Source organism: Anomaloglossus baeobatrachus, chromosome 2 (assembly GCF_048569485.1).
Source record: "Anomaloglossus baeobatrachus isolate aAnoBae1 chromosome 2, aAnoBae1.hap1, whole genome shotgun sequence".
NCBI classification, from domain to species: domain Eukaryota; kingdom Metazoa; phylum Chordata; class Amphibia; order Anura; family Aromobatidae; genus Anomaloglossus; species Anomaloglossus baeobatrachus.
Window position 1 is genome coordinate 585,896,725 of NC_134354.1, and position 27,892 is coordinate 585,924,616.

The 27,892-nt window shown below is 44.6% G+C and overlaps 1 long non-coding RNA gene across 4 annotated transcripts in view; it reads right to left on the reverse strand.

The window, feature by feature from the left end:
• The window catches only part of LOC142291883 (uncharacterized), a 484,372-nt gene that overhangs the window by 104,080 nt on the left and 352,400 nt on the right, over positions 1 to 27,892 (reverse strand). The window lies entirely within an intron of this gene.

Consider the following 27,892-nt stretch of genomic DNA (forward strand, 5'->3'; position numbering starts at 1 on the left):
ATTACTCCATCCTAATTCAGAGGAAAGATTACACAATTGAACAGCATATTGACCTACTGTCTTTCTACCCTGATTCAGTCTGAGAAGGGAGGAAGCAGCAGATGAGACATGGCCTTGCTCATCAAAGACGTTGATGCAGACCTACAAGAAGACTCAAATGTTTGTGGTGACAGGATCTCTTCTCTCCTATAAGGGGATGATCCATTAGAGAGCCTCCCCTCCCAGGTGGGACATTAAAAAAGTCACTTTTGCCTAATCAGAAGTTAACTAGTGAGCTAGTAGTTCAAAATGCAGTGTGCACTGTTTAATAAACCCTTGGCCATGTTTGGGGTCACAGTCAAATTGTGGAGGGGCGGAGAGACGTGGATCGTATCTGGGAGCAAAGGTATCAGGCTGGGCTGTAGCAGCCAGGGTTGCTGTGGCAAATACTGGTGAAGGAGGTATGGCTGGTGTCAGTACATTCAAATGGATGTTCATCAATCTCAGAAAGGACAGGATTTGATCCTACTGTTTGGATTAGGATTTGATCCTACTGAGGATGGCCTGGACTGCTGGTAGACACCAGGTACTACTCCAGGGCAGTCCCCAGTACTGCAGAAGCTGACAAGAGTGTCAGGGACTGAAGCATGAGTGAGCAGGCAGGACAGAGTTGGAGAATAAATCAGGAATTGGTACTGGATACTGGCAGAATATAGTCAGACTGTGTAAGCTAGCGGGACAGAGCACACTAGGAACCTAATTACTCTAGTACCTACCTACTGGGCAAGGTACCTTAAATACAAATAGACTCCCAGGCATTGGTTGGAATGTGTGTCCCTTTAAGATGCTGGGAGTGCACGCATGTGCTAAGGATACTGCTTGGAGACCTGCAGGATGTGCACAGGCCCTGAGACAGAGAAATCTCACAGAAGAGGCAAGCAAGAGGAGTGGGGAGAAAACTGATGGTCAGCTGCAGCAGAGAGCACATCAGCATGTCTGCCATAAGGAGGCAGAGTGGCATTGCAGGTAGAGTATTATTTCAGCACAATCATTACAAGGGCTAGGCTAGTCCCTGCTCTGTCACTGTACAATGTGCACAATAACAGCACACTCTGTGTTGTCAACTCAGATCATTAACAAGCTTGCAACAGAGCAGTGCCAAAATACTCTGTGCACAGAAACCAGTGACGAGTGCGACTGCTGATCTGAGCTGACAACAGAGCATGCCCTTTTATTATGCATATCACAGAGTGCACAGCATCTAAGGACTAGCCTAGCCCCTTAAATGAGAGTCACTGTTGATGCTTCATTTTAGCGATGGGGCAGAGGCTGCAGCAGTGATTTCAGCCTGTGCTCACTGATGATGGTTTGCTTGAGTATCCCAGAGAAAAAGGAGCCAGCACGATCTGAAATTGGCATGCATCATATAAAAAGTGCAAATTCACAGATTTATTCTAACTGTACTATAATAAAAAAAAGAGATTTTTAGCAAATAATTGATCAATTCTTTGAGCCACCCCTGCCAACGTCACAGCAAATCTCAATAGGGGGGTCCTAACCTATATTATGTATTTCAGGTGCCATGCGGCCTCAAGATAAAGTTAAAAGCAGAACCATAATGGAGCACACATACCTGTAACCTGTATATAGCCGCTTCCATGTTGGAAAAGAGGCAATTATGGATAGAGGCCAGCCCAGGTCCCAGCATGTGGAGCAAGCTCTACACCTACCAGGACTATATCAGAACTGACCCTCCCAGTGCCAGACAGCAACCATTGATAAAGGCGGACCAGATCCAAGTATGGTGCTTAATTAGCATTGCCTGTGGAAAGGGGTGAGGCAACTGAATGTGAACAGCTACCAACAGGAGGAATACATTGCAAGCCAAAATCAGGCGTGCATGGTATCGTGATGGTCAGTCACCAGAAATTGTAGCATAACTACAGTCATAACAGAGAAAAAGGAGCCAGCACGATCTGAAATTGGCATGCATCATATAAAAAGTGCAAATTCACAGATTTATTCCAACTGTACAATAATAAAAAAAATTGATTTTTAGCAAATAATTGATCAATTCTTTGAGCCACCCCTGCCAACAGTGATCTGAGCTGACAACAGAGCATGCCCTTTTATTATGCATATCACAGAGTGCACAGCATCTAAGGACTAGCCTAGCCCCTTAAATGAGAGTCACTGTTGATGCTTCATTTTAGCGATGGGGCAGAGGCTGCAGCAGTGATTGCAGCCTGTGCTCACTGATGATGCTTTGCTTGAGTATCCCAGAGTATCCCAGCATGCACTGAGATTCTGAAATGAAGCGTCATCGGAGTGGAAGTGGGGGGGGGAATCCAATAGAAATTAGAAAGTGTAGTTAGAAAAAGAAAGGACATTTTTAACGCAAGTTTATTAGAACAAAGTTTAGATTATGGCACTAAAAAAATAGGGATTTAGAATGAATATTATGTTACCTTCAGACCCCCCGATTAATTCATCATGGATAGCTATGAAACCATTCCCATAAAATTCATACAATATTGATGCTCATTACCTTGGTTGGTGATCTTGAGTGAAATCATTACATGTCCAGATGCATTGATGATGTTGGTCATGTGACCTGGATATGAAGACGGATATCCATTTAGAGGGGGAAATTTATTTTCCTAAGGTCCTTGGAAGTCACCATGACATTTTTGGAGGGCCAACCCAATAGGTTGAAATTTGTTATGCTCAACATTATTATTAACATATTAATTATATTAATATTTTATGTTATTTTATATTAATATTATTTGTATAACTTATACTAACGGGCAAAAGGATAACAATTTTTTTTTTACTTTTTACTTTCAGGCTCCATATATCACCATTCATTACAGCTTTAAGTGTGAAACTTTATTTTATAGACAATCATTTTGGCTATTTCATATATAAATTTGACTAGCATCTATTTAGCCTATGAATTATTATGAAGATTTTTGTCATGTCACTGCATTGCTACTGTTTTGCTCCCTGTTTGAAAAAAATTAAGTCTTATTGTGTACTACAACCTGTATTCACATTCAATAATAGCTTAGTGTGTTATTAGGTTGATGCCCAAGTGAAAGGTCACTGGTTTGAACAGAGCAACAGCCATGAAAAAAATTTCCCAAGAAAAGAGAAACATCATCATCCAGCTTATTAATAATCATCTCTCAGCCAACAAAATTGCCAAACTGCATCATGTGAGTGCCATGACAGTAGAATACAAAATTAAGTCCATCCATTCCATTCAGAAGCCAAGAGATGGACATTCAGGCAAACCAGTCGGCTTATCACAAGGTCTAATAGTTGTGGCGCATCAAACACGGCAAAGGCTGTGTATGGCAGAAATTATGTAAAATTGAATTGTGGTTCCAGTGCCTTGGAGACATTTTTGTTAAACCTCCATGCCATGAAAGTCATCAGAGTACAAGGGGTAAATATCGATTAACACACAATAGCCAGGGAATACAGGGAAATTGTGACATCGTGAATTTCACACACTGTTACTATTCAGTTGAGCAGTCTGCAGGCACAAAGAGACCAGAAAAATTCTTTTAAGGGAACCTGTCAAGTGTAAAAAGGCTATTAACCTGCAGATATGGGGTTAATCTGCAGGTTAATAATATTTAAAACCTTGCGGGCAACTGAACTTTCAACCCCGATGCCGGGAGGAAAAGAACTTTATACCCCCGGTGGTGTTCAAATGTCAGTCATAAGGGTGGTGTCAGTGTGGGTTTAGCCACCGCACTGTGTATGGAGAGAGGCAGATGTAACAGCGCACCCTGCACTGACAGACAGTAGGTTCTAATGCTGAGCGGCTCTCAGTCAGTGCAGGGGGCATGGTTACAGCTGCTGCTTTCCATACATAGAGTGGTGATTGAATCCACGCCAGCACCACCCCAGTGACTGAAAGCTAAACTCAGCCAGGAGGATTAAAGTTCTTTTTGTCCCGAAAGCAGGGTTCAATGTACAGTCACTGGTTAAGTTTCAAACGCTATTAAACTGCATGTTAACCGCCTATTTGCAGGTTAATAGCATTTGGGTTCCCTTTAAGAACTGGATTACATGAAAATTTGTTACGCATTTTCTACATCTGCAACAAGTTTAATTTTTCCAACCAGTCACTGAATACACAAACATTTGCTATTCCACACTATTCATGATTTTAGCTACACATATAATGAATTGCAACACATATATTATTTATATACTTATATACATCATTGTAAACCAAATCAGATTGGAGCCACATCCTGAATTGTTATTTACTACCTTTGTTTTTACATTTATAATTAGTATAAGCAACATCATGAATTAATATTTCTTGGTAAGAAGTTAATTTTTCAAGTGTACTAAACTAAATGCATGATAAATGGAAACAAATTAGACATACCGTATTACTTTGTACAGGAGACATTATTGACCTATTCTAAAGTGCATTATAAGACCAATTTAAAGGTAGAAGATTCACAGTCATTGATCAGCAGGAACACTAATGTTTTCAACATCAATAAGCGTGTTCATTCCTTCACTGGTAATATTAAGGCTTTTTAGCTTAGTAAAACATGATCACAAACCAGTCAGAATAAAATTACCTAAGAAAATAAATGTGACATAGCTTAAAAGTCAAGGACATTTTTATTGCTAAGGTTTGAGCACGATATATTTCATCTTACTTTATAGCCTAATAATACATGCTGTTATATTTTCCTTCCTGGGTATTTTTGTTTTCAACCTTCACAATAGGGTTTTCAGGTACATTTACTACATAAAAGGCTATTTTTGTAATATTGAACTTGGCAAATGTTAATTATTTGGAAATGAATGTTGGCATTGATAATAGAAAACGTATATAGCTCCTCCAATACATGGCTTGTTGCTTAGTATTATTCTCGATTGTTATCATCAAGCACATTGGTGAAACCTTCCTATTGATTTTATGAAGAATTTTTTTTCTCGAGGAGGACTTTAAAGCAGGTAATGGAGTTGTTTAATATAATATAGCAAAATAAATTAATAGTCAAGAATTGCAATGAATCTATTTGTCACTTTGGTGTCACACCTCGGCCAGTGTCCACTCTTGCGAGTTCTGCTCCGGTCACCAGGCGTCACCATACTTCTGTGGTAGATGGTGCTAGTGATAGGAGAGAAGTCAGTACCAGTAGCTCCGGTGGGCACAGGCTTTGCCTATCTACCAAGCTTAATTTGACTGGGACCTGCAGTACAACTGGCTGACTATTTTGGTGTGTGTCTTCCAGCTACAGCTAAAGTTATCAACATTCAGCCACGCCAATGGGAAGGTACCACACCCTTATTATTCCTCCTCTAGCGTACTGGTTGCCATCAGATATAGCTTTAGTATTTTATTGCTGCGACACTGGTTCACATCTTGCTTTGTACCATTGTTTCCTGATTTGACGTTTGCCTGATTACTGACTATTCTCCTGCCTGCTGTTTATATACCCTGTTGACCTCTCCATTTTGAACCTAGCCTGACTTTTTCATTATTCTCTTGGCTACTGTTTTTGCCCCTTTTTGAATCTCATGCTTTTTGACCCTCCCTGACTACTATTCCTCTCTGGATTGCAGCCTTTCCATAGACAGTGATCTCCTGGACCTTGTATTAATTCCAGATCCCTGTACAGGGGTTAAAGGACTTTGGGTTTCTCGGGATCTTGCTGAGTGGGCGGCTTGCCTCTAGTCTGTCCACGACAATCACCCTGTGTCTGTAATCCCGGAAAGCCATCACACTTGGACAATATTACAAATACCAAAATGTATATGGACCATTGCTTGGCAAACAACATTATTCCTTAGAGAAAATTCCCTAAACACAAGGGAAAGATTCCATACTAAACATAAAACCAAAGATTTCAGTGTCTAGCCCAATAATTAGAATTATAAAGAGCACTGAAAAAGAGGAATGGAAACACTGATGGTGAAATACAAAGTTCTTTATTAATAAAAAGGGAAACAAAGGACAGACGGTGAGGGCAAAAAGGTGGAGATGTGAGCAGAACATGCATGTGGCGCATAGTGCCGGGAAGAATGGGAGGCGGGGCATCATGACGTTGGGCACGCCGATTTGGTTATGGACCCCTGAATGTGTGTATATAAACCCAGCACTATGTATTGTGACCATACCTCCTGACGAAGCCATGCCTGGTGAAATGCTCGTCGACGTCCCGCCCCTACCACTGACTTGAATGCTGCTTTATTACTTCAATGATGTTTCAAGGTAATGATTGCTGTAATTGCTGACTTTCCTATACGTGCCTATGGGAGGAGTATCCCTGGGGTGTTGTTTACCCTAAACCATTTGTGTGTTACACCTTATGACTTTCTCCCGGGCTATTTGATAAGTATAATTTTTTCACCTTGGTTCTATTCTGTATTTGGCAAGTATTCCCCTTTTTTGCCCTCACCGTCTGTCCTTTGTTCACCCTTTTATTAATAAAAAAAACTTTGCATTTCACCATCAGTGTTTCGATTGCTCTTTTACAGTGCTCTTTATAATTCTAATTATTGGACTAGTCACTGAAATCTTTGTTTTTTTGTTTTCATTAGAGAGAATAACTGGCTACCAAATAAATATCTGTGATGCCCTGGGCAAGCCAGGGGTCACAGGTCATGACACCACCACACCCTACACCCCGGATAGGTACACCAAAGCTACACAAAAATCCTTGTTGCCTTCCTCCAGGGGCTGATGTCCACACCAGGGGGTGGGCCAGGCGGTTGGCTCCTCCCACCAAGGAGTTCACAGCCCTGGAGGCGGGAAAACCAGTAGTCAAGCTAGGGAAGTGAAGCAGTAAACAGTGAAGAGTTGAGTGGAGAAAGTTCAAAGTGAGAGGAAGGAGAAGGAGGACAGTGAGAGTAGTGACAGAGAAAGTGACAGTTGAGAAAGCCTGAAGTTGGTCCGGGTGTGTGCCCCGGACTGAGAACAGCAAGGTTAGCAGATGGCAGTGACCGTCTGCAGGAGAGGCTGCTTGGAGGTTGCCGAAAGGACCGTGGACGGGTGGTGGCCCGGCGGTACCGGAGCGGTATACGAAGAGAAGCCAGCACCATTGGCAGGGGCCTTTCGGATCCCGGCAAGGCTAGGAGTCGCCGTGAATTTGCCAAATCCGTCAGTGAAGGGGACCTCTGGGTCTCCCAACAACCAAGTCCCGATTGAAGGCAACAGTCCAACCGTTAGAGAGAGACACCGCCACCGCCAAGGCACCAGTTTCTCAGGGCCAGCGCCTGCGGGCAAAGAGGGGCTCCTCTGGCCCATATCCAAGCCGGGGAGCGGGTTACCGGTGGGAACCCATCGCTACCAACATAGACTTAGGTGCAGGAAAAGGGACCGTCACCGTCAACTACTGGGGAAAAGCAACAGCAGCCGTCCGTGGGAACCGTCTTTCCAGCCGTGTGTTTTACCGAGAACTGTGTCCCCGTCTCAGGCTGAGTGAGTACCACAGTGCCGTGAGGCACAGCGCTGCCCCCGTGTCCCTGCACCCCACCAAGCCCTGCACCGGCCCCGCCATCCCTCATCCCCCAACTCATCACTGGGCCCCGGGACGACCACCCCCTACCCACGAAGGGGAGAACCAACAACTTTGCTGCTCCCTGTCATCGCTCCCGGGATCCCCATACAGAGCAGCGGTGGTGTCTATACAATCACCACAACCGTGGGTGGCGTCACGGACAATAAACTATCCCCAAAAACCAAACCCCTTTCACTCACGGGCGAGGAGCGCCGCTCGAGTCCCCGGGATCCGGCCCATCGCTCGAGCCACCGAGCAGCAGCAGGCCGCAGCAGCAGCGGTGGCCGGATCCGAGCAGTGGGAGAGCGCAGCGTCCCCTCCTCCGCCCGCGACATAACTACAATGTAAGACTATATAGTTACAGAGGTTGTATCATGGCTATTACAACTTGAATTCTTACTGTAACATTACCGTAATGTATTCTTATACAGTGCCCACTGAAGTCAAATGGAGACTATTATACATTAAGTCAGAATCCCTCATGTGGAGGTGAGCATATAAGCAGAGAGGTTATATTTTTCTAATGTACCTAAACTATTAAAAAAGTTACTCAACCACATGAATTAATTTGAATTTCCTGGCCCAAGGCATTATCACAGCCCTTTATGTTCTATGTGCCAATTCTTCCTGTGCTTCGTTATATGGGTCCGCCATGTATCAGTGCTCCTGCTTATTCTGAACCCAATATGATTATTCACCTATGCACAGTGCAGAGAAAATATTACTGCAATTCCACAGAACACTGCACAACGGCCAGATTTATGCTTGAGTCTAGCAGTCCTATGTCTTCATAGGAGAAACTTCTAAATAAAATCCAAATGTATCTCAGAAAATATATGCCAAAGTCCACTCTTTTAGAATTCATTTGGAGTAGTCAATGTATATGTTGGGACATTTTCTAAACACATGACCTAGAAGAATATCACCAAAAAAGCAGATAAACCATCCAAAGAGTGTCAGTCATCTAGCAGTCGGCCGTCGTCTTATACTCAATAAGTCAGACAGAAACAGGTTATATTTTTACCCAATGTATAAAACCATCCTAATAAGTTGCTTGGTTATTATTGCCATGAATCATTGTGCTGTTTCTATTTGTCTTAGTTAAAACTGTTATTTAATGTTTTTCATGCTTGTCTCTGCTGCCATCTACTGGTCAGACCTTTCAGCTCCTCTGTTTCTTTTGTCCAGCCCATGGGAGTGTCTGATGACCCTCTTGCATCACATCCTGGTATGTTCATTCCAAACCAGAGTTTGTGAGAACAACATCCCTTATTGGATTGGACCTACTAGGAGCAAAGTCTTCTGACCACGTAGTAGCTTCAGAGGCAAGCATCACTGAGAATTACAATGCCAAGTACTTGGATTACTGCACTCTGCATGTCCTAACCTTTGGAGAAAATAAACCACCATTGTTTCATCTCAGCATGTGCATGTGTAACTCTGGAGCGCTCTGGTCCTGTCTGCCCCACCTATAGGAAAAACGAAGGTAAGATTCTCACAACCTCTCACAACTACGCACCTTCCATCGCCTTTAAGTGGGAACAGAACAGTCAGAAGACTGCTTAGCAGCTCAATACCCCGGCTACAGATCCCTAAGAACCCTGTAACTTCCCATGTAATCTGCCTAGCAACAAGCCTTGTGCACTAGTCTGCCTGCACAGTGCATGCCTGGACAAGCCTAAGGGGAAGCTCTCCCATCTGTCACGTCCTGTGTCACCTCTGCTTGCATTGTAAAGGGACAGTTTATGCACCTGCTGTTTCCCTGTAGCCATACCACTTCTATAGACTTGCAGTACATTATACCTCATTACTGCACATCGCTGCACTGCGAACCCCAAGTTTTACTAAAGACACCTTGGGAATCTCATCAGGGAGTCCTTGCAGAGCTGCACAACGATTTTTGGACCCCTATTCAAAAGTCAAGTTTCTTAAAGAGACAGTACACCTTAAATCAAAATAGCCGAAAAAGACCTTGGACAGTTCCCCACTGCTGAAACAGAGCAAATACAATCTGATACTGTCCATTATGAAGCCCAGGAGGCAGAGCCCACGCTTTCAGCAGACCAAGTTGTCCGACCGAAGCGCTCTTCCAAACCCACAATAAAGGCCACTGCAAACTATCACACTATGAAAGATGAGCTATGTGAACACCTGGAAGAACTGTGGGAACGAGTCACCTATTACATGCCAAGACTTGAATCCTCATCAGGTGATGCCACATGCTTACAAGTCGCTCTGGAACGGCTGAACACAGCTCATGAAAGATACAAGAGACTGTCAACAAGGTACATTACCTTTCTAAAAGACTCTAAAATTGAAGAAGCTCTTTCAGACCTGAGCAAGGCAGAAGAGGTAGACAAGGAAAGAGATGCCAAGGTGCAAGATGCCATAGACAAGGCCGAACACCGTATCTCTCACCAGCAAGAAACCAGATCACACCGATCAACCTCATCTAGACGTTCCTCTCGGTCATCCGGGTCATCATCCTCAAGAAGCTTAGCCCTGAGTGACAGGATACTAGAGGCCCGCATAAGAGCAGAGGAATCCAAGGTGAGACGTTCCTTCACAGAAAGAGAAGTAGAGGAAGATGCCAAAAGGACAGAAGCAGAAGCCCTTGCAAAAGCAGAAGCCGCTAAAGCAGAAGCCCTTGCAAAAGCAGAAGCAGCTAAAGCAGAAGCCCTTGCAAAAGCAGAAGCTGCTAAAGCGGAAGCCAAAAGGGCAGAAGCGGAGGCTCGGATAAAGATTCTTCGGTCACAGATGGAAGAGGAAGTTGCGCTAGCTAAAGTGAGACTACTTGAGCAAGCATTGATCCAAGGTCCTGATCCAGCTCACTCGCCACCACTGGAAGCAGACAATCCAGTTGATCGCACAAGAGACTATGTACTGAATCAGTTACCTGTAGCAACCCCGGTTTGCAGTACCGTCCAAGCCGACAACACCGAAACCTCCAACTTACCTCTACCAGTGCCAGTGCCACCTAAAGCACCCGAGCAAATTAATAACAGTCACCAAGAGGTGCCCTCTCAAACACAGCCACCACGGCAAGATGGCAACCAAGTGTTTCCTGACCCACTTCCACAGCTCAAGCAGCGGTCATCAGAATCTACAGAGGCTAAACCACAGCTCAACCCTGCAGTAACGTCATTTTACCCGGGAACATCTCATCCATTCACGCCAGGCAGCCCATACGCCCCAGGGGCATCACGAGACGTCGTGGCAACAAGTGGTGAGAAATCAGATATGTCTGAGTTTGCCAGGTTCATGGTGAGCAGAGAGCTAATCAACACTAGTCTCACAAAATTTGATGATCGTGCAGAGAGCTACAGGGCCTGGAAAGCAACTTTCAAGGCAGCCATCGCCAATCTCAACTTCACTGCAGAACAGGAGCTCGACCTCCTGATCAAGTGGTTGAGCCCAGGCTCTACAAAACGTATCAAGAGCCTCAGAACCATCTATGTGGGACAAGCAGAAGCAGGTCTCGCTGCTGCATGGCAGAGACTGGAACGCACCTTTGGCAGCGCAAAAGTAATAGAGAAAGCCCTATTCAAGAGACTGCAGGACATCCCAAAGATCAACCTTAAAGAAGTCCACAAGCTTCAAGACATAAGTGATCTGCTCATGGAGCTGGAGCTCGCCAAAAGAGATCCTCGTCTGTCTGAGCTGTGCTACCTGGATACAGCCCATGGAGTGAACCCAATCGTGGTGAAGCTGCCATACAGTCTGCAGGAGAAATGGGCAATGTTAGTTTCAAGGTACAAAAGAATGCATGACGTCACCTTTCCCCCATTTATTCAGTTCTGCAAGTTCATCGACGAGCAGGCCCAGATGAGGAACGACCCCAGCCTCGACTTCCTAGAGTTCAACACTTCGGCAGTAGAGATGAGCGAACTGGTCCCGGTTCGGCTCGAGGCCGGTTCGCCGAACGGGGGTCCCGTTCGAGTTCGGTTCGTCGAACGTTCGACGAACCGAACGCGAACGTATAGGCTATAATGGGAGGCAATCACAAACACATAAAAATGCATTACAAATGTACACAAACAGTTAGTAAACATTGCCATATCACTTACCGGTCCTCGCGATCCCTTCTGCACTCTGTCTCCTGCCACTATTCCATCTGATGATCGCTGAATCCTCCCGGTGACCTGCACTGCCAGCAGAGAAGCAGGACCTATCGTGACGTCAAAATAGCCATGTGACCAGTCACGTGGCTATTATCTCATTGGCTACAGACTGGTCACATGACTATGACACGTCATGTAGGACCTGCGAGTGCATCTCTCCGGTACACGGTGCACATAAGTGTATCGCCGTGTACCGGCGACATGCTCTAGCACACGGTCGACTCCCCGTTCCGTTAGGGACCGGCTGACACAGCCGGTCATTAACGGAGATCACCGTTGCCATAGCAACGCAGTTAGCGGTGACGTCACCGCTAACCGCGGCTCCGAGAGCACCGTTGCTATGGTAACGCGTCTGTCAGCGTTACCGCTGTTACCGCTGACAGCCAGCAGCACTGATCACTCACGGAGTGAAGGCTGCACGCTGCTTCCCGATTGTAGTGAGCATTGTAGTGAGGATGGAGGTTCCCCAGCCCCAAGTGATGAGCTGGTGAATCTCATCCTCACTACAATCGTCACTACTACTACACTAGTGATGATTGTAGTGAGGATGGAGGTTCCCCAGCCCCAAGTGATGAGCTGGAGAACCTCATCCTCACTACAATCATCACTACTACTACACTAGAAAGAAAGAAGACAGAAGAGCAGGATCGTGGAGGGCTGACAGGGGGTAATAAAGATGGAGTCTCTAATGTGTCTGTATATTTATTTCTATTAAAGTATTTTTTCTCTGTGTGGTGTCTTTTTTTTAACCCTTTATTGGAGATTCTTAATGGCCGGGTCAAACGTGCCTGACATTAAGAATCTCTGGCTTAATACTGGCTGGTAAAACAAAGCCAGTATTAACTCATGATTACCCAACAAGCCACCCGGCTCCAGGGCTGTTGGAAGAGTTGGATACAGCGCCAGATGATGGCGCTTCTATGAGAGCGCCATTTTCTGGGACGGCTGCGGACTGAAATCCGCAGCAGAGGCGCCCACAAACCTCGGGCTAACCTGTGCTGTGGATTCCAATCCCCAGCTGCCTAGTTGTACCCGGCTGGACACAAAAATAGGGCGAAGCCCACGTCATTTGTTTTTTAATTATTTCATGAAATAAGTGAAATAATTAAAAAAAACGGGCTTCCCTATATTTTTGGTTCCCAGCCGGGTACAAATAGGCAACTGGGGGTTGGAGGCAGCCCGTGGCTGCCAGCTGTACCTGGCTAGCATACACAAATATGGCGAAGCCCACGTCATTTTTTTGGTGGGCAAAAAACTTCTGCATACAGTCCTGGATGGAGTATGCTGAGCCTTGTAGTTCTGCAGCTGCTGTCTGCTCTTCTCCATACAGACAGACAGCAGCTGCAGAACTACAAGGCTCAGCATACTCCATCCAGGACTGTATGCAGAAATTTTTTGCCCCCTGAAAAAATTATGTGGGCTTCGCCATATTTTTGTATGCTAGCCAGGTACAGCAGGCAGGTACGGCTGCCCCCAACCCCCAGTTGCCTATTTGTACCCGGCTGGGAACCAAAAATAAAGGGAAGCCCTTTTTTTATTATTTCATGAATTTCATGAAATAATTAGAAAACAAATGACGTAGGCTTTGCCCCATTTTTGTGTCCAGCCAGGTACAACTAGGCAGCTGGGGATTGGAATCCGCACCACAGGTTGGCCTGAGCTTTCTGGGCCCCACTGCTGCGAATTGCAGTCTGCAGCCACCTCAGAAAATGGCATTTTCATAGAAGCGCCATCTTCTGGCGCTGTATCCAACTCTTCCAGCACCTGCCTGCTATACCTGGCTAGCATACAAAAATATGGCGAAGCTCACGTCCTTTTTTTGTAGTTTTTTGGCAAAAAAAATAAAAAATGCTTCCCTGGATTTTCCATTGCCAGTGAAGGTAACACCAAGCAGTGGGGGTTAGCAGCCAGTAGCTGCTTGGATTACCCTTAGCTAGCAATACAAAAAATGCAGCGGGAGCCCATATATATTTTTTTTAATTATTTATTTAAATAACTAAAAATAAAATGGGCTTCCCTGTATTTTGATTGCTGGACATCACAGTGCTGTAAAAATAAATCTTTAAAAAAATGACGTAGCGCTCCGCGGTATTTTTGATTCTCAGCGCAGATAAAGCAGACAGCTATGGGTTGCCACCCCCATCTGCCTGCCGTTACCTTGGTTGGCAATCAAAATACAGGGAAGCCCATTAATTTTTTCTATTTAAAAAATAGTTAAAAAAAAAAAATGACGTTGGGTCCCCCCATTTTTGATAGCCAGCTAGGGTAAAGCAGACGGCTGTAGCCTGAAAACCACAGCTGGCAGCTTTACCGTGGTTTGGGATCCAATGTGGAGGTCCCCTCAGGCTCTTTTTTATAATTATTTTATAAATATTAATAATTACACAATAAAAGTAGGGTCCCCCCCAAATTGGATCACCAGCCAAGGTAAAGCGGACAGCTGTGGTCTGGTATTCTCAGGGTGGGAAGGTCCATAGTTATTGGGCCTTCACAGCCTAAAAATAGCAGGCCGCAGGCACCCCAGACGTGGCGCATCCACTAGATGCGCCAATCCTGGCGCTTCACCCCAGCTCATCCCGTGCCCTGGTGCAGTGGCAAACGGGGTAATAAATCGGGTTGATACTAGCTGTAAAGTCACCTGAGATCAAGCCCAGCAGTTTGTGATGTCATGGCGTCTATTAGATACCCAACATCATAAACTGTCAGTACTAACAAAAACAAAAAATCGACAAAAGAAATTTATTTGAAAAAACAGTCCCCAAAACATTTCCTCTTTCACCAATTTATTGTAAGAAAAAAAATAAAGGGGTCCCACGACGACTCTGGACCGTCTAGAATATGGGGGGGAGACACTCAGGGAACGTATCCCCCATTTTCTAGGAGTGCAGACCCTTCATGTGAGGAGTGTGGGTGCAATGAATCTGCACTCACTCTCCCCGGGTCCACAGCAGCAGAGTCCATGTCGTAATGGTTGCTACCAAAGCTGCAATGCCCTGCTCATGAGGTAAGGGCATGCCTAATCAGGAGAACTACTGTAGAGGAAACTCTGCTCACTGGTATATAGGTGCTCAGAGGTAATAATAGATAAAATTAGTGAGTAACCTCGGCACTCTAAATCTCCCAGACTAAGTCAGTAAGTCACAATGGATAGTAATGCAAAATCACTCTTTATTGGTCCATATTAAGAAAACATTTTTTTTCATAAGCATATATGTTTTTGTCCAAAACAAGTTACAAATGACGTTTCGGCCTGAGCCTTCGTCAGATTGGACTTATCTGCATGTAATCATGAAAAATGACAATAATCAGTATCACATAAGAGTGAGAGAACAATAACATAAACTCGAACAATGTAGAGGTACAATTGGGATGCAGCAAAAAAATTGCAGCACAGCAAGAAATGAAACACATTATACAAATGTCATAATACAGTACAAGGACAATATAGTAATGACAAATATGGGGTCAGAGTAGACTTAGACAGCTCTGGTACGAAAGAGATGTCAATCATAAAGTAACATGTGCAGTAGGTGTAGAGCTACAGTATGCATGGCAGAGCTAATGGGTAGACCGACCATAGAAAAAGAACGGAGAAAAAGTGGAGAAAAAGTGGAGAAAAAGTGGAGCATAAGAGGAGAAAAAGTGGAGAAAAAGTGGAGCATAAGAGGAGAAAAAGTGGAGAAAAGGTGGAGAAAAAGTGGAGAAAAAAGTGGAGAAAAAGTGGAGAAAAAGTGGTGAAAAAGTGGAGAAAAAGTGGAGAAAAAGTGGAGCATAAGAGGAGAAAAAGTGGAGAAAAAAGTGGAGAAAAAGTGGAGAAAAAGTGGAGCATAAGAGGAGAAAAAGTGGAGAAAAAAGTGGAGAAAAAGTGGAGAAAAAGTGGAGAAAAAGTGGAGCATAAGAGGAGAAAAAGTGGAGAAAAAAGTGGAGAAAAAAGTGGAGAAAAAGTGGAAAAAAGTGGAGCATAAGAGGAGAAAAAGTGGAGAAAAAGTGGAGAAAAAGTGGAGCATAAGAGGAGAAAAAGTGGAGAAAAAAGTGGAGAAAAAGTGGAGAAAAAGTGGAGCATAAGAGGAGAAAAAGTGGAGAAAAAAGTGGAGAAAAAGTGGAGAAAAAAGTGGAGAAAAAGTGGAGAAAAAGTGGAGAAAAAGTGGAGATTAAGAGGAGAAAAAGTGGAGAAAAAGTGGAGCATGAGAGGAGAAAAAGTGGAGAAAAAGTGGAGAAAAAGTGGAGCATAAGAGGAGAAAAAGTGGAGAAAAAAGTGGAGAAAAAGTGGAGAAAAAGTGGAGCATAAGAGGAGAAAAAGGAGAAAAAGTGGAGAAAAAGTGGAGATTAAGAGGAGAAAAAGTGGAGAAAAAGTGGAGCATAAGAGGAGAAAAAGTGGAGAAAAAGTGGAGAAAAAGTGGAGCATAAGAGGAGAAAAAGTGGAGAAAAAAGTGGAGAAAAAGTGGAGAAAAAGTGGAGCATAAGAGGAGAAAAAGGAGAAAAAGTGGAGAAAAAGTGGAGAAAAAGTGGAGATTAAGAGGAGAAAAAGTGGAGAAAAAGTGGAGCATAAGAGGAGAAAAAGTGGAGAAAAAATGGAGAAAAAGTGGAGAAAATATGGAGCATAAGAGGAGAAAAAGTGGAGAAAAAGTGGAGCATAAGAGGAGAAAAAGTGGAGATTAAGAGGAGAAAAAGTGGAGAAAAAGTGGAGCATAAGAGGAGAAAAAGTGGAGAAAAAGTGGAGAAAAAGTGGAGCATAAGAGGAGAAAAAGTGGAGAAAAAAGTGGAGAAAAAGTGGAGAAAAAAGTGGAGAAAAAGTGGAGAAAAAGTGGAGAAAAAGTGGAGAAAAAGTGGAGAAAAAAATGGAGAAAAAGTGGAGCACCCTTTGGTACCTTTCATGTGGCACTAAGGGGTGCTTAGCTTTGTATTTAGCCAAAAAAATGAAAAAAAAAATGACGTAGGGTTCCCCCTAGTTTTGTAGCCAGCTAGGGTAAAGCAGACGGCTGCAGCCTGCAGACCACAGCTGGCAACCTCACCTTGGCTGGTAATCCAAAACTGAGGGCACCCCACGCTGTTATTTTTAATTAAATAAATAATTAAAAAAAAAAACACGTAGGGGTCCCCCAAAATTGGATCACCAGCCAAGGTAAAGCAGACAGCTGGGGCCGGATATTCTCAGACTAGGGAGGTCCATGGTTATTGGAATCTCCCCAGCCTAAAAATAGCAGGCCGCAGCCGCCCCAGAAGTGGCGCATCCATTAGATGCGCCAATCCTGGTGCTTCGCCCCAGCTCATCCCGCGCCCTGGTGCGGTGGCAAACGGGGTAATATATGGGGTTAATACCAGATATGTAATGTCACCTGGCATCAAGCCCTGGGGTTGGTGAGGTCAGGCGTCTATCAGATACCCGACATCACCAGCCCAGTCAGTAATAAAAAAAAATAGACGACAAACACATTTTTATTTGAAAAAACACTCCCCAATACATTCCCTCTTTAACCAATTTATTAGATTGAAAAACAAATCCAGGTCTGCTGTAATCCAAGGGGTTGCCATGACGATCCACACTGTCCCAGTCAATGAAGAGCAGGATGTTCCCCATTGGCTGGGAGAGCAGTGCAGTGACCTGAGCTAACATCAATGGGTCAGCCCAGGTCACTGCAGGGGGGTGACAAGTGCTGCTGTCAGCGAGGTACATTACCTGCGCTGATCTCCAGCACTGCCGATAGCCCCTGTCACTGAGTTCAATGACCGGCGCCTTCCCCTCAAGTATCGCGAGAGGTCCGTGACGTCACCGCTAGTCAGTCTCGGGTCGGAAGCGAGAGGTGATGTGACAAGCGGCGGCCATGGAGGACAGTGACAGCGCTGAGGTCGGGATGGCGGGACTTCATCACCGCAGGTAAGCCGAGCGGGCGGGGGGGGGGAGGGGGGTTTGTGTGTGTGTGTGTGTGTATGTGTGTATGTGTGTATGTATGTGTACATGCCGCGGGCAGGAGGGGGCGGAGCGAGCTGAGCGGGAAAGTGTGGGCTTCCTGCACGTAACTAAGATAAACATCGGGTTACTAACCAAAGCGCTTTGCTTGGATACCCGATGTTTATCTTGGTTACCAGCTTGTGGCAGGCTGCCAGCGATGGCTCCTGCTCACTGTAGCTGTAAAAAGCCCTGCTTTTTGCTGCTAGAACCGTTCTCGAACGTATCTAGAACTATCGAGCTTTTGCAAAAAGCTCGAGTTCTAGTTCGATCTCGAACAGCCCCAAAAATCACTCGAGCCGCGAACTGGAGAACCTCGAACCGCGAACCGCGCTCAACTCTATTCGGCAGCTGCAACATCATCATCAAGGTATGAAGGTGCCATACACAAACGCAGAGACATTAAGAACACTGTGAGTGTCAGGAAGACTGAGCTACCATCACCTGCAGCACGCACAGATAAACAGAACACCATCTCATCACGAGATAAGTCTTTCAATCAAGAATGTCCCATCCATAAAAAACCGCATTCACTGAACAAGTGCAGAGGGTTTAGATCCAAAACTCTACAGGAGCGCAAGAAAGTCCTCACAGAGCTTGGGATCTGTTTCAAATGCTGCGCATCACTTGAGCACATGGCCAAGGACTGGAAATCCATCGTCAAGTGTGAGGAGTGTCATAGTGAAAAACACGTTTCAGCCATGCACCCAACCCAGCTAGCTAGAGACACATCGGCTGCAGTCACCACCACTCCCACTCCAAGTCATGGCGGGGAGTCCAAGAATCAGACTGACACCACCACAGCCGTCTCCTGGTCATGCTCAGAGGTATGTGGAGAAGGCCAAACACAGCAATGTTGTGCCCGAATATGCCTCATCAAGGTTTATCCCGAGGGACATCCAGAAACGGCAATGAAGGTGTATGCCATCATAGACGACCAAAGCAACCGGTCCCTAGCAAGAACCAAATTCTTTGAAGCCTTCGGAATTAATGGACCATCAGAACCCTACACCTTGAACACCTGCTCGGGTCACATAGAGACTAGCGGCAGAAGAGCCCAGGGATTCATTGCTTCTCCTATCAATGGGAAGACTGAAATACCTCTACCAACGCTCATTGAATGTGACCAAATACCCAGCCACAGGAATGAAATTCCTACCCCAGAAGCTGCATTTCATCAACCACACCTAAGACACCTCGCTAGTGTTATCCCACCTCTGGACAATAACGCAGAGATTCTACTCCTGCTCGGCAGAGACAATCTAAGGGTACACAAGGTGCAACAGCAGTGTAATGGGCCTGACTATGCACCATACGCCCAGAGACTGGACTTGGGATGGGTAGTCATAGGAAATGTGTGCGTTGATCGATCAGAAATTGATTCCTTCAAGACTTATGTGCATGGAGATGGGCGCACAACCTGCTTAAAGCCATATCCTCATCACTATGGAGTGAAAGAGAAGTCTCCAGACACAATACAGCTACCTGACATCGCTTCTTCTCTGCATATCGACAACTTGGGAAGATCAGTCTTTCACACAACCAAGGACGACGATAAAGTAGCCTTGTCAGTAGAGGACAGAGAATTCATCGGAATAATGGACTGTGAGTTTTCTAAAGACAAAACCAACCATTGGGTCTCTCCATTACCCTTCCGATCTACCAGGATAAGACTCCCAAACAACCGAGCTCAAGCTCAGACCAGATTTAACTCTCTTCAGCGTTCTATGAGCAGCAAACCTGAAATGAGAGAACATATTGTTGCCTTTATGGACAAAATATTCCGCAACAACCACGCAGAACCTGCTCCATTCTTGAAGAAGAACGAAGAGTGTTGGTATCTGCCTTCATTCGGTGTATACCACCCACGAAAACCGAATCAAATCAGGGTTGTCTTCGACTCCAGCGCCAAACATGAAGGCGTATCCCTTAACGATGTTCTCCTCACAGGTCCTAACCTAACAAACAACTTGGTAGGAGTATTGCTGAGGTTCAGAAAAGAGCTTGTCGCCATCACTGCCGATATTGAACAGATGTTCCACTGTTTCCTAGTCAGAGAGGACCACCGGAACTTCCTCAGATTTCTGTGGTACAAGGATAATGACACCAATAAAGAGATGGTGGAATATCGTATGAGGGTCCACGTGTTTGGAAACAGCCCTTCACCCGCAGTTGCAACCTATGGTCTCCGTAGAACCGCATTAGAGGGAGAGTCTGAGTATGGAACAGATGCCAGAGACTTTGTTGAGAAAGACTTTTATGTAGATGATGGGCTCAAATCACTACCCACCGAGGAAGAAGCCATTGATTTGCTCAAAAGGACTCAAGGCATGCTGTCCCAGGCAAAACTCAGGTTACACAAAATTGATTCCAATAGCCTGATCGTAATGAGAGCCTTTGAGTCGGGTGATCACGCCCCTGGGTTCAAGGACATTGACTTGGGGCTAGACAGTCCACCCGTGCAGAGGAGCCTGGGCATCAGATGGGATCTTGCAGCCGACTCCTTCGGATTTCAAGTAAGTTGCTCAGACAAGCCATTCACAAAACATGGTGTCCTCTCTATAGTGAACAGCTTGTTCGACCCACTGGGATTTGTGGCGCCTATCACTATATAAGGCAAATCCTTGCTGAGACAATTCTCTGAAACCGTCAAGGACTGGGATACCCCACTCCCTTCCGACAAACAGCAAAAATGGGAAGCTTGGAAACAGTCGTTGTGTGGGTTGAACAACATCCACATCCCAAGATGTTATCTCAAAATCTCCCTCACCTCTAGCATAAAGAAGGAACTGCACATCTTCTCATACGCCTCCACAGAAGCCATAGCAGCGGTTGCATACCTGAAAGTGACAGACCCCAACGGACAAAACTACGTTGGATTTGCATTTGGCAAGGCGAAGCTGGCCCCGAAGCCCGACCATACCATTCCCAGACTGGAAGTCTGTGGCACCGTTTTGGCAGTGGAAATTGCCGACTTCATACGGCAAGAACTGTGTGTCGAAATAGATGAGGTCCAATACTACACTGACAGTAAGGTCGTTTTAGGTTACATCTACAATCAATCAAGACGATTTTATGTGTACGTCAGTAACCGCATTGAAAGGATCAGGAGATCCTCCAAACCAGAACAATGGCGTTATGTACCATCTGAACTGAATCCAGCAGATCACGCAACTAGACCTATGTCTATAAGTTCTTTTGCTAACTCTTCTTGGCTTACAGGTCCAGAGTTCCTTCTGAGACAGTCAGAAGAGGGTGTCCAGGAAGTCTTCAGCATCCTAGATCCAGACAACGATCCAGATGTCCGAGCTGAAGTCAATACCCTGGCCACCAGTGCAGAAAAAAACTTCCAACTTCGGTTGCCAATGTTTTGAACGTTTCTCCAGCTGGATGAGGATCATCAGGACTGTCGCTAGGTTAGTGCATATCGCCAGATGCTGTCGTACTGACCTTAAAAACAAAGACTGTCATCGCTGGCATGTCTGCCACAAAGCCCTTTCTGCTGAGGACATCTCCCATAGCGAGTCCCTCATAATACGCCACCTTCAACAGAGTGAATTCGCCATAGAATCGAAGTGTTTATACAACAAACAGCAGATTCCATTAAGAAGTCCTCTCGCCAATTTAAACCCAGTCATCGACAGTTTCGGCTTACTGAGAGTTGGCGGTCGTTTGAACCAGGCTCATCTTGGAGTTGCAGAACAAAATCCTCTCATCATTCCCAACAAACACCATGTTACAGTCTTGCTGATCCGACACCACCATGAAAAGACTGAACACCAAGGCAGGCAAATTACAGAAGGTGCTTTACGGTCTGCAGGCCTCTGGATTATTGGAATGAAGAGACGTGTAGCACAAATACTACACGATTGTGTGCACTGTCGTAAAGCGAGAGGAAAACAACTGTACCAGCAAATGGCTGACTTGCCTACAGACAGACTTTCTACAGAGCCACCTTTCACCTACGTGGGCCTATACGTTTCCGGACCATGGATGGTGTCCACATGCAGAACTCGCAGAGGCCAAGCAAACAGCAAGCGGTGGGCTGTGTTATTCACCTGCATGAGTGTTCGAGCCGTTCACATTGAGGTGTTAGAGTCCATAGATACCTCCAGCCTAATCAATGCCTTGAGAAGGCTCCTTGCCATCAGCGGACCAGTGAAACAGCTGAGGTCTGACCGTGGAAGCAACTTCGTCGGTGCATGTAGAGAACTTAACATCGACACCAAACCTATCCAAGATCAGCTGACAGAAAAAGGTTGCACCTGGATCTTCAATCCCCCTCACAGTTCTCACATGGGAGGCTCTTGGGAGAGGATGATCGGGATTTCCCGCAACATCTTGAACTCCATGCTAATGGACGTCAATTCCTCAAGACTCACACATGAGACTCTAGTCACTCTTTTAGCTGAAGTCTCAGCCATTATCAATTCAAGACCCCTTGTGCCGGTGACCATGGATCCAGAAACACCAACCATATTAACTCCTACTATTCTCATTACCCAAAAAACTGACAACGCGGTAATGCCCAGCGGAGAGTTCACCCACGCGAACACTTATCAAAAACACTGGAAACGGGTTCAATACTTGGCTGACTACTTCTGGAACCGATGGAGGAAGGAATACCTCACCATTCTTCAAGGAAGAAAGAAGTGGCGACATCCCAAGCCGAACCTCAAGGAAGGAGATCTAGTCCTCATGAAAGATCAGACCACAGAAAGGACTGACTGGCCTATGGGACTAATTACTAGGATACTGCCTAGTCAGGACGGCAATGTTCAGAAGGTGGAGCTAAAGGTCATCAGGAAAAGTGAGACGAAGACCTTTGCAAGGCCAATCCACGAACTTGTTCTGCTTTTGCCCATAGAGAGCGTCCCTACAGGATGAACACTACCGGACCTGAACTTTGAGCCATCCTTCTTGTTTTGGACTCAATTGAGCTTGTTTTTGCATTGAACATGCCTTTCCTTTCAGGTTGTATTATGGACTCAATAGTGAAATCCCTAAAGTGAATTTCAGACGGGGAGTGTGCTGTTTCTATTTGTCTTAGTTAAAACTGTTATTTAATGTTTTTCATGCTTGTCTCTGCTGCCATCTACTGGTCAGACCTTTCAGCTCCTCTGTTTCTTTTGTCCAGCCCATGGGAGTGTCTGATGACCCTCTTGCATCACATCCTGGTATGTTCATTCCAAACCAGAGTTTGCGAGAACAACATCCCTTATTGGATTGGAGCTACTAGGAGTAAAGTCTTCTGACCACGTAGTAGCTTCAGAGGCAAGCATCACTGAGAATTACAATGCCAAGTACTTGGATTACTGCACTCTGCATGTCCTAACCTTTGGAGAAAATAAACCACCATTGTTTCATCTCAGCATGTGCATGTGTAACTCTGGAGCGCTCTGGTCCTGTCTGCCCCACCTATAGGAAAAACGAAGGTAAGATTCTCACAACCTCTCACAACTACGCACCCTCCATCGCCTTTAAGTGGGGACAGAACAATCATATCTATGACTACTTTGCCACACTTTTCATTGATGTTCTGTATTATCCCACTGTTCATTTAGTGGCTTATTTCTTTGCTTTTAATACTATGTAATAACAAGATCTAAATAATACCGTAATGCATATACTGAGGTGATGTTAATAAAGGTGGAAAAGTCGACAGTCCCTAACATTTGGAGTTGTCCTAATTACTGAACTCATATTCTGGATGATTACATTTTTGGTTTGTGAATAAAGGCTACTGTTCCCACGATGAGCTTTAGATGAGTTTTTGATGTTGCAATTTCTGCACCTAATATGTAAGTTAGGTTACAAGTTTTTTTCATTGTGTTTTTGCTGCATGCATTTTTTCCCTTTTTTTTGTGTTTTTGATGCTGCATTTTTTGTCCCTTGCTGCTATGTTATGTTTTAAACAAAGTTGCTTTGTTTTTGATACTTCAAGGTATTTGACTTTAACAGAACTTTATTGATCACTTATGTGTGGATTACATATGTCTTTTATCTGCTGATTTTCCGCATCTGATGCAATTCTATGGGGAAAATCTGCACATAAAACTCAACGTACCAGCAGGAGAAATTGACATGTTGTGGATTTCAAACATATTGCGGTATTACAGATTACACTGAGTTAGAAAGCAGCACAGAGGGCAGGAGATTTCTATAAATCCCATCCACTTTGCTGGAACTATAAGATGCTGCGTTTTTTGCATATTAAAATACGCAGCAAAAAAACACATTAAAAACTCATCATGGGAACATAACCTTAAAGGTATTTTTCACTTGTGTAGTTATGTATTTGGCCACAGTATATTTATGGATTGGCTAGACACCTCTATAAACACAGAAGCGATACATGTATGAATGTAACCCTAATACTTTGTGGGCAGTTATTCACAAGAATGCACAAGAAAATGGATGTAAAGATTTGACTATAATTAGGGTTTCCGGAAACTATTTTGACACCATCCTACACACAGTTAACTAATATTCACTCCTGAACATCCCATTAGTTCCCTATTGCAGTAACATTGATTTCATTATCTGATGGTGAAATATTTTCCTTTCTTAATTAAATCAGATCATGTAACTGTACTGTTAATTATGAGAGAAGATCTATATAGCAGGAAAGGTTGATGTTGGAAGATGCTGCTCTCTTAGTTCTTAATGAACACATACTTTACAGTTCCATCAGTATTCTGTCACTCTAGGAAATTGGATCTTCCCAGCTGTGTAATGCTATGTTTACACTGTGCATGGTCCAGTAGTAAAGATGAGCGAACCTTTGGAGTTTTGGTGTGCTAGCAGCTAACGAACCGAACCTCTACGTGACCGTCGCTTGCCGAGGAGGTTCGGACACACTGATTGACACTTTGAGTCCCTGCCCACATACAGCCCGCTATAAGCAGATCACTTTCGGGGAGGATGAGCAGGGATTTTCAATTTTGTTTTTGGTTGCACATTACATATGATCACACTGTTGTTACCCCCAGAGCATGCCGTTCAAACACTGCAAGCGACTCACACTGGGCTGAGCACAGCATTACTCATGCGAGTTAAGTTTGCACCTAAAGCATCCGAACTGCGAACTCAAGCTCTGTGTTTTGTTTAGTTGGTGTTCGATTTGAAAACCAAACCTCAGGTTTCTTAAATATTTTATGCTCCTTGAACCACTAGAACTTCCTGAGTCCAATATTTAATAACCCCTCAACTCTAAACACATGCATTTTATTTAATGTATTGCAATCTTGGTCCAGTCCTGCGTGATATGCAGAGCACAGCAGCTATGGTGACTTGTTATTGCCTGCTCTGCTGCACTATACATATGATTCAACACTTCATTATACTCTGCTCAGCCTATACTATTTTTGTTGCTGCCTATGCAGAGCACAGCAGTCGAAATCACTTTGTAATACGATCACTTTACATCTATAGGACAGTTATATTAACCATAAGGATTTCATTATGGTATAAAGTAATGGTTCATACCTTGATATCATAGAATCATATAATGTTAAAGTTGAAATGCCCTCCAGGGTTATCCTGTCCAACCCCCTGCTCAATATAGGATTTACTAAACTGTCTCAGATAGAAGTCTGTCCAGCCTCTGTTTGAAGACTTCCATTCTATAAAAGACATGAATCATGCTGCACCATACTAAGCAAATGAGTAATGATATTAAGTGTCATGAGTTGCTTCAAATTGATCTGAATTTATTAGAGCTGATGTATACTTTTGGTCTTGACATTTACTATTGGAAAGAGTCAACGAGTATGTCATTAGGTAATATGTAGCATCTGAACTACCATAAAACTGTGAGAGTCCTATGTGTATCAGACTAGGGTACAAACACTGAAACCTCAATTTTTACCCTTAATCAGCATTGGTTAATGCAAACACGATTTGCCCAAAGGGAGGCTATTAGCTTTTTATAGGCAGAGTAGAGCAATACTAATCTGATAACATTGTAGGACAGTAGAGTCCACTTGCTTATAGTATCTGATCCGCGGTCGGATACATGATTCAGTACATGCATTAGGTCGCTCTACTTGCTGCTAATTTTATATTGGTCTGTTCTATTTACATTCAGACCAGGGTACAGTGCTAGGTGTAAAGGGTTTTTAAATGTGTATAACACAAGACTAAGGCGGGCCTTACACGTTGCGACATCGCTACCGATATATCATCGGGGTCACGTCGTTAGTGACGCACATCCAGCACCGGTAGCAACATCGCAATGTGTAAATCCTAGGTGCGACGATGAACGAGCGCAAAAGCATAAAAAAATCACTGATCTGTGTCATGTCGTTCATTTCCATAATGTCGTTACTGCTGCAGATACAATGTTGTTTGTCGTTCCTGCAGCACCACACATCACTTTGTGTGAAACCACAGGAACGACAAACATCTCCTTACCTGCGTCCACCGGCAATGAGGAAGGAAGGAGGTGGGTGGGATGTTATGTCCCGCTCATCTCCGCCCCTCCGCTTCTATTGGCCGGCTGCTTAGTGATGTCGCTGTGACGTCACTGTGACGCCGAACGCACCTCCCCCTTGACGGAGGGATTGTTCGGCGGTCACAACGACATCGCCGACAAGGTATGTGTGTGTGAAGCTGCCGTAGCGATAATGTTCACTACGGCAGCAAGCACCAGATATTGCATATACGACAGAGGCGGGTGCTATCGCGCTCGAGATTGCTAGCAATTGCTAGCAATGTCGCAGCGTGTAAAGCCCGCCTAAGTTCTGTACATATATTGAAGTGGTTGTTTACTACTTGCAGATAGCTATAAGATGGTAAATCGCAGCACTCTCTTCAAAGACAGACCCGTGGAAGGGCACATTAGTGCGAAACAGCCATACTCTGCCTGCACTCCTGCACTTTCCTCCTCACCCTGTGACTGCAGTCCCCTATTCAGGAACGTGTTTTAAGAGATATGCATTAAATTAGGACTTTTTACTTTGAAGAGAGTGCTGTTATGTACCTACTTATTTGGATCTACAATGTTTCCCTTGCCTGTGATTGTATCAGCTAAGCATCTCCTCACGATCCTCACTCTGGATGTCAGACTGTGTAAGTCATTTATCTATTCCCTCAGCATGGTAGTCCCATGCTTGCATTTATTCTTGTTTTTACTTGCCTACTACTTGGACAACGCTTTCTTAAACACTATATTCCCCAGGGTATAATGAATATAGTAAGTACCCCCTGCACTAGTGGTTTACTTGCAATATTGGAGGCAGGTCTCCTAAAGGCCGCTTTACATGCTACAATAAATCTTACGATGTGTCGGAGGGGTCACGTCGTAAGTGACGCACATCTGGCATCATAAGTATGATTGTAACGTATAAAACCTCTGTGCAATTGCGATTGAACGAAAATCCGTTCATCGCATGCACGTTGTTCATTCCTCAAAGAATGAACGTGAGGTTGTGCAATGTTCCCAAGGCAGCACACATCGCAGTGTGTGACACCCCGGGAACATTGAATGACAGCCTACCTCCGTCCGCGGCTCCCGCCGACAATGCGGAAGGAAGGAGGTGGGCGGGATGTTTACGTCCCGCTCATCTCCGCCCCTCCACTTCTATTGGCCGGCTGCCGCGTGACGTCGATGTGACGCCAAACGTCCCTCTCACTCCAGGAAGTGGATGTTCGCCGCCCATATCGAGGTCATATGGACGGGTAAGTACGTGTGATGGGGGTTAATCGTTTGTGCGGCACATTCAACAAATTTAACATGCCACACATACGATGGGGGCGTTGCAAATCGCATATGATATCATATGCGAAATTGCAATGTGTAAAGCAGGCTTAAGGCTCACGTGACATTGTTATGCTATGTGAACACTACAGCCAACACCAGATCACTAAAATGCGTCAGTTCTCGCATTTCCATTGGTCGTTTCATATTCTTCAAATGTGAGCAAAGTAGCCCATCAGTAGCTTCTGATTTGCTGCAATGTTCATGAGTCATAAAAATGTCCCACAAGCCTCTGGAGAAATGGTGCTGACATAGCTGAAATGATGCCAGTGCGGAAGAGGAGCATCTGTTATTTTTATTTTACATTGGGAAATATAGTATTTAAGAAAGGGGTGCCAAGTAATGGACAACGTCTTTTAACTCTGAAACCTGCAGAAACTCTGGATCTAGACGAGACAAGGAAATGAATCTGTACATAATGATAATCTAGCTAACATTACTCAACTTTTTGAATAAATTAATTTTATTGGCACATCATACAATTGTGATCAAATATTCACCATATATATATACATCATAATATTTTTTTTGCTCCCTC